Source organism: Periplaneta americana, chromosome 9 (genome assembly GCF_040183065.1).
Source record: "Periplaneta americana isolate PAMFEO1 chromosome 9, P.americana_PAMFEO1_priV1, whole genome shotgun sequence".
NCBI lineage: Eukaryota > Metazoa > Arthropoda > Insecta > Blattodea > Blattidae > Periplaneta > Periplaneta americana.
Window position 1 is genome coordinate 22,680,616 of NC_091125.1, and position 12,527 is coordinate 22,693,142.

Consider the following 12,527-nt stretch of genomic DNA (forward strand, 5'->3'; position numbering starts at 1 on the left):
AAGGTTTTTCATCATTAATTACTAACCTAATATCGAGAGCTATATCAGAGTAAATTATCCATATCAGACTAAGTGTTTCAGCAGAGATTTCATTTCTATGGCTGTGAAACATGGATTTCTGCTAAAAATGTCTTATTATTTATATTCGGAGATTTTGCGTCAGAAATATGGTGAAAAATAATTTTTTTTAGGACATGAATACGACAGGTATTGAAAGTTAGGAACAAAGTTTTCTTAATTGTTGTAATTGAATCCTTTTACATTTCAACATTTCTACCAAATTACGTACTATATTGAAAACTAAAACTGTCGTTTAGCTTTGCAGTTCCTTCCAAAATAACTCATGCCACGCCTCTATCTTTGAGTTCATCACAACTGAAAAAAGCAAATAAATTTATAGTCAATTATTACATTTTACTACAATGTGAAAATATTTACTATAGAAATAATCAATATATAACTGTTACAATATTGACCTTGCTGCATATTTATTGTGTATTATATTCGCGGGACATATAAATCGGTAATGGACCGCTCTAAATCATATCTATGGCTATGGCTAGTTTGATGGTCTTCCTTCGAGTCGACCCGAGTACGATCCCCTTCCTGATCACGATGGAATTGCAGAAACCCCACAAGTCACATTTTTTCTCAAATTCAGTCTTTCAAATGCTTGTGATATTCATACATATGTTTATTTTTTTCGAGTTATGCAGAAGTGCCAAACATCCAATGCTCGGTGTACTTTTCACAGCGACACTAAGTTGTAGTGACTTGCAGAAAATTGCAGTAGAATTAGTGGAATTTTGTATAAATTAAAAAAGAATTCAGTTTGCTTTACTTAATTTTTTTATAGGATTAAAGAAATTTGAAGAATTAAATATGCGATACACATCATTTTGCATTTTTATGTTTATATACCTTTTTCAGTTTCTTTTCTTAAATATACTGTATATATAAAATTGTTTGTAAGACAAAAAAGACCCTTTCCGTCTTCTTAAACTAAAAATTATTAAAAAAAGTATTGTTACTTGTCGTCAATTGGAGAAACCCCACATGTCCAGGAAATTCAGAATTTTTTCCAGAAAATACAAAAGAGAAAAAATTAAAGTTCATATATGTTAAACACTAGAACCTACTATTATGTTTTAATAAAAAAACAGTCACTTCAAAATACCAAACAATTTTGAAGATAATCGGCTTTTTGTACATCCTCATAAATTATATTGTAATGGGTAACTTCACGTATCAACATGTCGAGGGTAACAGAAAATAAGTAACATAGGCCTAATATAATTATACTATGTAACAACACAGGCATCACATTTACAAATACAAATGCAGTCAGGGATGAACATTAAAGACAAAGGTAATTACATAATTTGACGTCAATAAGAATTACGTATTGAACCATTTACATCGCTTTTTATGTTAATAGGGTAAACTAGAGTCTGTTGGACAGTCGGGCATGTTGGACACTCCGTACTTTAACGTGTTACCACGCCGCTTCTAGCAGAATGCGGTACCCACAAGTGGCGTGGTAACACGGTAAAGTACGGAGTGTCCAACATGCCCGACTGTCCAACAGACCCTAGTTTACCCTATGCTGTATAATATAGTGTAACGTTAGTTTTAAATATGTATATTTTAGACAATTTCATTTTGAATTCTAACCATATTACAATTGATGAAAGTCTAAATTCATAACAAATTACATACTTATTATCAAATGCAATATTTGCAAGAATCAAAACAATAATTTAATTAGTACATTTGATGTTGTACAGCACAATATATAAAACTAATGCATTTATAACTTTGTAAATGTGTTAATGTTACTATATTTAGCTTAACTTATTGATTTATCAGGTTTTTACAACATACATAAATTATTTTCAAACAAGATGATACATTACAAATACATCCACATAGTAACTCCACCATTAGACATCACGTTAATTCACACTGAAAGATATTGCTAATAGTTTATCTGAGATGGCATACCATACCATTCTCATTATATTGATGCAATACATGTGACACATTGTAAGGTATATTAACTTGTAAATATAATCAATGTTACATGATAAGTTTTTTGACTGAAAGTATATTGTTATAATAACTTGTTTTAGTTATGTTACAAAAAGGTGGGAGATGTCTGCTAATAAGACAATCGCAGATATTAACAGTCATAAATTTATATTTACATATGAAGAGTCCACTGCAAAAAGGGGGAATGTCGTAAATTTCTGAAAAATGAGATGAAGGTTCAGTACTATGGATCAAAGAGAGTAGAATATAATACACTTTGTTGCACTGCAAGAAAGATGATAGATCCAGATTTACATCGTGTTAAAGAATTTGGTATACCACACAAAGAGTGAGAATGTCAAAGTTTAAATTGTATTTCCTGCAAAATGCAATACATTCGACATTCCCCCATTTTGCAGAGGACTCTTCATATGTGATTTAGTCCTTTACACTCGACATAATATCGACAATTAGGCCTACTCATTAGTGGCCAATATACATGATCATGAAATTAGAAGTAGTGAACAAATTAATATTCCATACTCTAGATTACATAAGACTAACACAAACTTTTCTGTTATGGAGATAATAAGCTTCTCAGTCAATACTATAAGTTACTAATCAATAAACTATATGTTATAATTTGTTATTAAATAATCCTTTTTACTCTGTTGGTGAGTTTTTGACACAAATTCGCATGATTTTTCTAATAAATACATTTAACTACATTTAATTTCAAAATATTTCGTGTTTTCATTGTTTTAATAAAATTTTACTGTTTCAATCATATTTTTGTTTTTTGAATAAATTATATGTTTTTCAACGTACATTATGACGAAGCCTATTACTGTGTTTCTAATGATCTAATAAATTGAATTGAATTGAATATACAATGGTAAATTCTAAACTCCGAACTCTCTATAGCTCTCAAATGATAAGCGTCAGGCTTACAAAAATTCATCTTCACTTCTTAAAGTCTTAAAATATTGCGAATAAGTTTTCGAATGAAAGTGTAATTGTGTACGTTATAAATTTCTCTTAAATGCTTAAAAGTCGTGTGCTTTATACATTTTCTTCGTTTCATGTTGAAAAAAAATTCAGGAAACAATTGTTGTAGCGAGTTTCATGTGAACGAGTATTAGTAAGTATTTTTTTTAATAAAGAGAATTTTTAAGAAAAATTATTAATATGCTCATTATATTTCATTATTTTAAGAATTAATTCGTAAATGTATGATATCCAGAAAATCAATTATATAGTTTATAGTAGGACTACTATAGTACATAGACACACTGCATCCAAAATTCACTTTCCTCGGTACTATGGATGCTGAGATTGTGAAAATTCTGCAATCGATTTATTTGTATATCAGAATGGAATACCGGTAATGAGAAATAAACAAGACAATTTTTAGTGATATAAATAAAATTCCACTTTCATACAATACTAAAGCTACACCTTAAACTTTTCGAACACTTGGATATGTACAGATTTTGTAAGACGTCACTGCTTGTTAAACAACATTTGTACATTTTAACATATGATATAGATGTATTCCTTTATTGTTCTTTACTCTAGATTGCGGAACATATAAGAAGTAATAAAATATATTTTACCATGCTTAAGGCCTATACGGTGTATTTGATGCAATAATTAATCAAATTTGTATTTACATAAAATTCTGTAAAAATAAATTATACATAACCATCGTCAGACAAATGCCTCTATCATAGTAAATTTATAAACCTTCCATCATAGTTACGCTTTAAGGATCATTTTATACCGAAGAATTACAAATAAATTACTATTCTCTACTTGCATAATTCTGTTGTCATCGAAATTATCACTGTACACTAATTCTTCGAAGGTAGGTCAAGAATCTCTCTAGTTAAAGTGGTATTTCCATAGACGTAGTATAATAATTGTTTGTGAAAATATAATATGATTATCACGTTCTCCCAATAATTATTCATTACATTTACGCGAGAACATGTTTTGTATGAAAATTATACACCTAATAATTGTCCTCACATCTTAAAAATGGAAGTCAATTTAAATTCATAGAAATAATGTAGGGTAAAGGTTGGTAATATTATGATACTAATAATATTATGATAGTTCTTTTTGAGAATTTTTTACAATTTTACTAAGCGAGAGAACGGCCGGTTTTGTGTACAAACTTGTCCACGAACATTCCCTTAATACGTTGACGCAAAAAACCGATCTTCCTCTCGCTCAGTAAAATTGTAAACATTTCTCAAAAAGAACTATCATAATATTATTAGTATCACAACATTACAAACCTTTACCCTATATGTCAAATAGGACATAAATGTCAAATTTTAGACATATATTTGAAGCTAATTCATATACATAAGTAAATGATTTTTCTCGTTACGAAAAGTTCCAGGTTATTTTGTGCCCAGAAAACGTATCCACAGAGAAAATTTATGTCACCACGCTCGATATCGTCCTTTCAGTGCTATTTTCAGTAGGGAATAAAAATGTATTTCTTATTGTCGAACCAAGCTTCTCAATCAGCGCAGTCAGTTCCTTGCTTTCTGTTCCTCACTCATTTGCCACATCAGGTGTTCAGACAGAAAGTGAGGGTAGACCACTTTGGTGTATGAGATAGGATTCACATGAAACTTGTTCAAAGACTTCCTTCATTTTACGCCTAAACAGAATTCCTTCACAGCACATCTAAACAGAGTTCCTTCATAGTACAGTTAAACAGATTCTCCAAATTCTTCGACCATAACTTCTCCTTGGTCTTAACTTGTTGCCTCCATGTTTCCGACGCGCGCAAAAGTCTCTTGTGAAGTAACATGAGAGGAATCTTCGTACTGTAGTTACTAATTAATTTCTCGGAATTAAATGTTTTTATAGACATAGTCTATATGGCCAATGTATTCGAATGATATTTTGAAGACTAAGGTAAAATGGTCTAGTTTGTTTTGCATTCTTCCTTAAATATTATAACAGTTACTGCCTGTATTATGTCACAGACAGCCATGTTTTTTATTTTATAATAAGAAGTAGTACAAAAAGAAAGCACTATGTAAAAAAAAAGAAACATATTTAGAGAACTTCATGGACAGACATATAACACACACATACTGTAACACGGGAAATTATTTTCAAATACCACCGCCTATATTTTCACTCGGAAATTGGTTGGTGTTCAGAGACTAAATCCCACGTCGGAATAGTTCGGGAATCATCGTGTACGCTGTGTTTGCACGCTTACGTTTTATCTAGAGAGATTCGAAGCCCTGTCTTTGTAACGAGAAGAAGGAACTCTATTGCTAAGCCATAAAGGCCTTCGTAAGGAATATGTCATTTCGTGACATAGAGATACGTCACTGCACGACTTGATTTCATCCTCGGACTTCGATGCTTAATATTTCCCGCGTGCATCTTGCGCTAACCCGAACGACACTTCGACAAATTCATGTTACAAGAGAGCGATCATTTTCCATGTCAAGGTGTCTACAGCTCTTTAATTTTTACAATAAATGGTATTCATATTTGGTATATAAAACTCAATATAAAACTTTTTACTAACTTTATATAAAAAACACACACACAAAATAACGAGTATTGAAAATGGGTGCTAACAATCTCTTGAAGTAGAACACAATATCATTCCCCGCGCCGACTATGGGCACCCGTACCAGGATCCTTGGTGAAACGGAGAATGGCGGATTTTCAAATGCTTTATGTATCAACATTACGGGCCACAGTCTAATGTTATTAGTAGTTACATCTTGAACCAATGTAACTTGTGAGACCACGCACAATCACTCCACTTTCCCTCCCTATGGGCACGAGGGCGTATAAAATTAGCCGCGCCGCTCTGACTCTCTCAGTTATATCTCGAAATCGAGAGAAACCCAGATCTATGCGATCACTCGTTTCACTTATAACTTAATCACGAGTTCTGAAATATTGAAGTGCTAATAGACATCTACAAACACTTTGAGTTGACTATAGAGAAAAATTATTGTCGTCTGGAACTCCCATATGAAGAGAAAATACATTGTACTCTTGAAGAAAGACCTCTGCAGTTAATGTATATAATATATTTATATTAAACATTACAATTCTAGTCACTTTTTATTGGTTAAAACACATCTGGACAAGTTAAACGATTATTAAGTGATTCCAGCTCTCTGTTTTCTCTTAAACTGTTTCCTAATCATTAGGCCTATATTATATTCAAACTTTATTTATAAGTAGTTCTGAGTTGTGCGTAACTCAAATAATTTTCCTTCAGTTACATACAATTCTACTGGGTGTTCAGTTCAAAATGTGTCTTGGCTCGCTGTATGCCGTCATGTGGCTAGCTGATGAGCCTAGAGAATTCAATCTTCCTACACTTCCGCAGCTCAGGTGTATAATCTAAGAGACAGAGAAGTTGGCTAGCAAGTACGGCGTTCATTCTGAAGAGTACGTGCCGATACGTACGGTAACGCCGGTAGTGGCAGGAATGTGAACTGTTTGGAAATACGTACTGTCGGGATAAGGGGAGAGGGTTAAGACGATTACTTACGTATTTGTTGACATTAACTTCGACGGTCAACATGGACACGGAGCATTTGATTTGTGTTGTGGAATGTTACCGTACGCAACCGATGATAACAAATACCCTGCGTACGACTTGCCGGCGCAAAACACAGTTCGAAAGAGGTTATGGTAGCACACAGACCGTACAGACCGCCATCTGTTGCTACGACGTTCAAGTTATACCCTACACGTTCTCAAGTTCAGATTGAAGAACGCCTTAAATAATAGGCAACTTCTCTAACATATAAGCTGAAACTCGCTTCAAATCGGTGACCCAACAACAGTGACGTCATGACACACTTTGAAATGAACACCCCGTAGTTTTACTACAGTATATTACCACAGTCTAGTATATACAGTCACGAAGATCGAGTTATTGAGGGTACTAGGAACAATAGACTGTGCCGGTACTATTTCGCATTGTCTGTGATGAGGCGATAGTAGCGATTCTAGTGGTTAGCAACTATCAATGGATGCATATTCCCTACGTATTGAGCTTCGTGACTGTATATACTAGACTGTGATATTACTTTAAACTAAAATTTGCAACAGGAGCGCATTAATCTGAACATGCTTAATAATGTTAGACATACCTAAGTGTAATATTAATCAGTGTTGCTGAAGCTCAAGCATCTTATGCCTGTTAGTACAGTACGTTGTCTGTGTTTGATTCACAAAACGTCAATGAGAGTCGAAGAGGTTAAGTTTGTCAGGCTTGAACGAGTATCGCAAGGCCCAAAATAAGTCATGGATGTTAAAATCAGAATAAAGTACTATAATAAATACGTAAAATTAATTTGCAGTGTCACTAATATTAGTGCTTCCAACTAATGTAAAAGAAACCACAACAAACGTTTTATGTTATTTTTTAATTGGCCTTCAATATCAAACTCCACTTCTTCTATTCTGCTTGTCACTGTACACAGAGAAGGACATATTTTTTAAAATACATTTAGTTTTTCACAGAATATTTCAGGGCTATTGCGATAAGACAGTTTTTAAAAAAAAACTCTTCCACATGTAACGGTTTTTACAGCTGGTAATTTACTGTGAAATTCGGTAACTAAATCTGATAATATTTTCAACATTTACGTCTGGAAGCTTATCATTGCTTTTATTCTTCAACTCGTCTACTTTAATTATTAGTGTATCTACTAAAGGAATATTATTATTGGCGTATGTGATTCATTGCTGGCGAGACAGTGATACAGCCTAATTCTGAACTCCTCTACATAGCATTGCCATATTATCAAAGTCATACATAAATTACGTAAATCCAAATTTAGGCTTTTATTAACCTCTATTTTAATTTACATTTTTAAAGACTAGGTTTATAATACACAACCATAATAATCCTTAATATTATTTTGTATTACTACCTCAAATAATATGTAATCAATAACAGTCTTTGTAATTTTATTCTCTTCAGCTCTAATCAACAATAAAAAAACTCTAGGTTGTTGAAATAGAGAGAAATAAGTCGTCCGGCCTTAATTAAGGGTGACCGCGAGGATCCGGAAATTAATAGCAAATAAAAATATAATTAATTAAATATGAGTATTGTTATAAAAAATGTAATAATTAAGCACCACTGATTATCAATTATATAATAAAATCTTAGAAGATAACTTTAAAATTATACTTATAAATAAAATATTTTATTTAAAATTAGCATATCCTTAATTAAGGCCTTCTGAGTGGTATAAATGAAATTCTATAATCTGCAGGGAATCTTTAAGAATTTGCGAGATGATTTTTTGAATTTCAAGAGATGATATTGATAATTGTTTTAAAAAATTATATATAAATTTTGGTAAAGAACTCCGAGCACCAAAAAATAAACCTGTCACTGACCAATTGAAGAGAGGGATGTTATACTTGGCACTAAGGTAGGGAATACAAGGTTCATAAATGGCCCTCTTTTCCTGATCATCCTGATAAGCTTGGTTTAGATCTCTCTCCATGCGTATAGTTGGATCTATAATAATAGCCTTTTATTGTTACCTGTTTATTGCTATTATATCCGCTCTTCTGCGAGAGTAGTCTTCAGAAATACAGTGGATCTCTTCATGAACTTCCCAACCCTTGTTCCGAAGAAGACAGGTTATAGCTCCACGGACTCTACTGTATGATGCCTGATGTGAAACCTAAAATACAATTGGACGGAATTACGCAATAATAGACCAACCGGTAATTTGAAAAAAAATATATGTAAAATAAAATAAAAAAGATATTTGCACAAATCTGTTAATGGCAGGCTAATTTAACTTGGAAAAAATCAAGACTGCGATATGTGAATTTTGCTGCTATTTACAAGCAAAAATTCTTTTATTGCATAACATTCATTTATTTATTTTGCTTTGAAATATTAATTCAACCGCTGCGCTGGTCTCTCATTAAAAATCGGTTAGCCCTTATTGGTATTAGGCCTGTCTGTGCTATTTTTTTGTAATAGTATGAATGTTATAATACTTCTTGCATAAAATCTTTTACAATAAAAAAACAGATTTATTTCAATGGTCAATATCTCGAAACAGGTTTTTAGCGCTTGGTCTCTCATTGCGCAACTCCATTCAATTAACACGGTTTTAAAATTCTCCCCTCAATATTTAAATTGATGTGTTTCTTGTTTAAATTAAATTAAATTTAAATAAATAATTATTTACATTAGGAATGTTTTAAATGAAAGCCCAATATAATGATGTTTTAACTATACTTTGTCGATTGTGGCAACTCTCTCATGAGGGAAGTATGAATGAATGATAGAAAGAATGAATAAATAAACTTAAATAAAAGAATCCGCATTATACTCTTTAAAATTAAAAGCAAAGAAAGCTCCTATTTCGGGTCGAAGAGCCGAGAGATAAAGAAGAATATCTTTTCACCGTATTGCAAATTTTTAACAGTGTATGATGCGAGTTTATTCCCTTCTTTTCTACTTTTTTCATCTCCCTTTCTCTCGCTCTGCTTCTACGTTATTTCCTTTTCCTACAGTGAATCCCTAATTTTCTAGATCTTAATGTGTTAGGTCCGTCCCCGCGTTACGACGCCCCTGGGGGAGGCTAATTGTAGCTATTTTGTGCGCGGAATGAATTGATACCAGAGCTTGGAGCAAGAGTAAGGACGTGCGGTGCTGCATATCGAGCAAGGCGCTCTCACAACGTCAGTAAGACACGGCGCGGCGCGGAGAATTGCTGACGAAGACTTTATCTACTCCTGTTCATAGCAAATGCTCAAATTTTAGACTCGCTCACATTGCAGACTTTGGCTTTTGAGCGTCTTCTCTCCACTCTTAAGCATAATCCATTCTGATAGAACAATTTGATTACATTTAAAAGACTTTACTTCTAAAAATAGATCAACAATCACGTTTTAATTAAAGAAGAACAATATTAAACGATAGCTTCATACAATATTGAAATTATCTCTTACATTTTACTTTTTGTAACAGAGAAAGGAAATACAAGCCAAGTTAGGAAGTTTCTAAAGCAATAACATTCACTGTTTCAAATATTAAATATTAAGCTTAACATTTCTTAAATAATGATTTATTAAAATTTTTTTAGAATTTTCCGTCGTGCAATTTAAAAATTATATGAAATGAAGAATTATGACAGTATTATTTGGAAAATTCGCAGCTTGAAGCCATGAAAGATGTTTCAAAACAAGTGAAAATTATTGAACTATCATAATTATACATTTATCAAGTAAGTGGTCGTCATATCAAAAAAGGAGTATTGCAATTTAGAACTTATATGTTTGCATACAGTATATCTACCTTCAATATTTTCTATACTAATACTGATATCGAAGGCTGGTTTTTGCTGTATTTGGAGACGCATAAAAGTTCACAAGTCTAGCCTAGAGAGAATGAATATTAAGCAGGAAAATATACTGACCGGCAAAAAAAAAGTGGAAAAGTTAAAATAAATTATATTTTTTTCTTGCATACAATATATCTACCTTCAATATTTTCTATACTAATACTGATATCGAAGGCTGGTTTTTGCTGTATTTTGGAGACGCATAAAAAGTTCACAAGTCTAGCGTAGAGAGAATGAATATTAATGAGAAAAAACACACTTACCGGAAAAAAAAGTGGAACACTTAAAATAAATTACATTTTTCTATATAAATAGGAACCAAAGAATTCTCTTCTCATTTTTAAGACGTTTAACACATTAGAACACCCCACTGAACTGTTTGTGAAAATAAATTGAGGATATGATCCTCTTCAGGGCAGTTTATTGCACCCTAGTCTCGGAAGTACTTATCTTTATGATTTTATTGAGGGTAGCGCAATAAAAGCTTTTAAGGTTTACAACCTTGTGACACTCTTATTGATGATCTATGGATACCGGAAAACATTTTGAACCATGCACTAATATTTTAGTCATTATTCATGTGCTGTTGTGAGTAAAACATGCCGTGAAGATGTCGTAAGGGCAGTTGCTTTGGTGGAGGATGGAAGCAGCCTTCGTTATGTGGCTAGATCATCGCAGCATCGCTCGGTAGCATTCACCGTGCAATGCAGCGCTGTAGGGAACTTGGAACATAGACAGGAGATGGTGATCAGGTCGCAGAAGAGCATAAGTGCCAGGGATGACAGATTTCTCACCCCCTAAGTTCTGCGTGATCGCCATACCACAGCAGTACAAGCAAGAAATCGACTGGAATATGTCAGGCATGTGAGAGTGAATGAACAGACAGTGAGGAGAAGGTTTGCAGAAGCTAATCTTCTGTCCAGAAGACCTGTATATGGACCCCAACTCGAGCCACGGCACAGGGAAGCGCGTCTTCGTTTCGCGAGGCAGACCAGGGATGGACTCCAGAGCAGTAGCCTCTGTCCTCTTCACTGATTAGAGCCGCTTTAACCTGAGGTCTGCTGATGGACGAGAAAGGATGTGGAGAAGGTCTGGAGAGAGGTGCTCGTCCGTTGCTTTCTCCTCGACGACTCCGTTCGGGAGCGGCTCAGTAATGGTGTGGGCTGTCATCAGCAATGTAGCCCGCACTGAGCTCATGTTCGTCGATCGCGGGACCCTCAGTGCACAAAGGTACATCGAACAGACCCTGGAGAAACATGTGATGCCCTTTTCATCCTTCTTTGACCAGAAATGTATACTCATGCACGATAATGCCCATCCGCATACACCGTATTGTGTTATACAGTACCTACAGGAAGTTGGGATAAAACCTTAGACTGGCCAGCTCGTAGTCCCGACATAAATCCTATTCAGCATGTGTGGGATATGTTCGGAAGGAATGTCCAACGGCGTGACATCTACAACTTGGCGCAGATGAGGAGTGAGATCTCTTCCCCCAAGAGGCCCTCAAATGGTTAGTGGGCATTATGCCTCAACACTTACAGGCTATCATAGACGCCGTTTTTAGTGATTAGTGAGCTCAAGAGATGCAGTGTAAACAATAAATTTGTTTTTATATGCCTTAAATTGACTAAATCGTGATGCGAGGTAATTTGAAAATTTAAAATTTGCGAAAGTTACAGAAAATTGTGAGCTACATGCATATTGCTAATAATGTTTCAGTATTTTCTATAATAAAATAAGGTAAATGAGCCAAATAAGGCCATGCTGAGGTTTGCTACGTTGGCATTTGCTTCTTTCTTAATGGATTTTTTTTTTTTCAAATTTAACACAATTAGAAATTTATTCATGGGGAAATGGAAATCATATAATTTTACTGTTAAATTGTATTATTTGTTATTTAAAATGTAGATAATTCAAAAGGGATAATTGGCCTTATTAGGAACAGGGGTTCCAAATAAGCCCAGATCTGAATTTCTAAATTTTAGAAGTAAACAGAGTTGATAAACTTTTCAGTTGATGGAACAAACGATTGAATAAAAATATATTTCATTTACTATAATAAAGAAAATTGTAAGTCACTGAGAAAATAGCCTTTATACT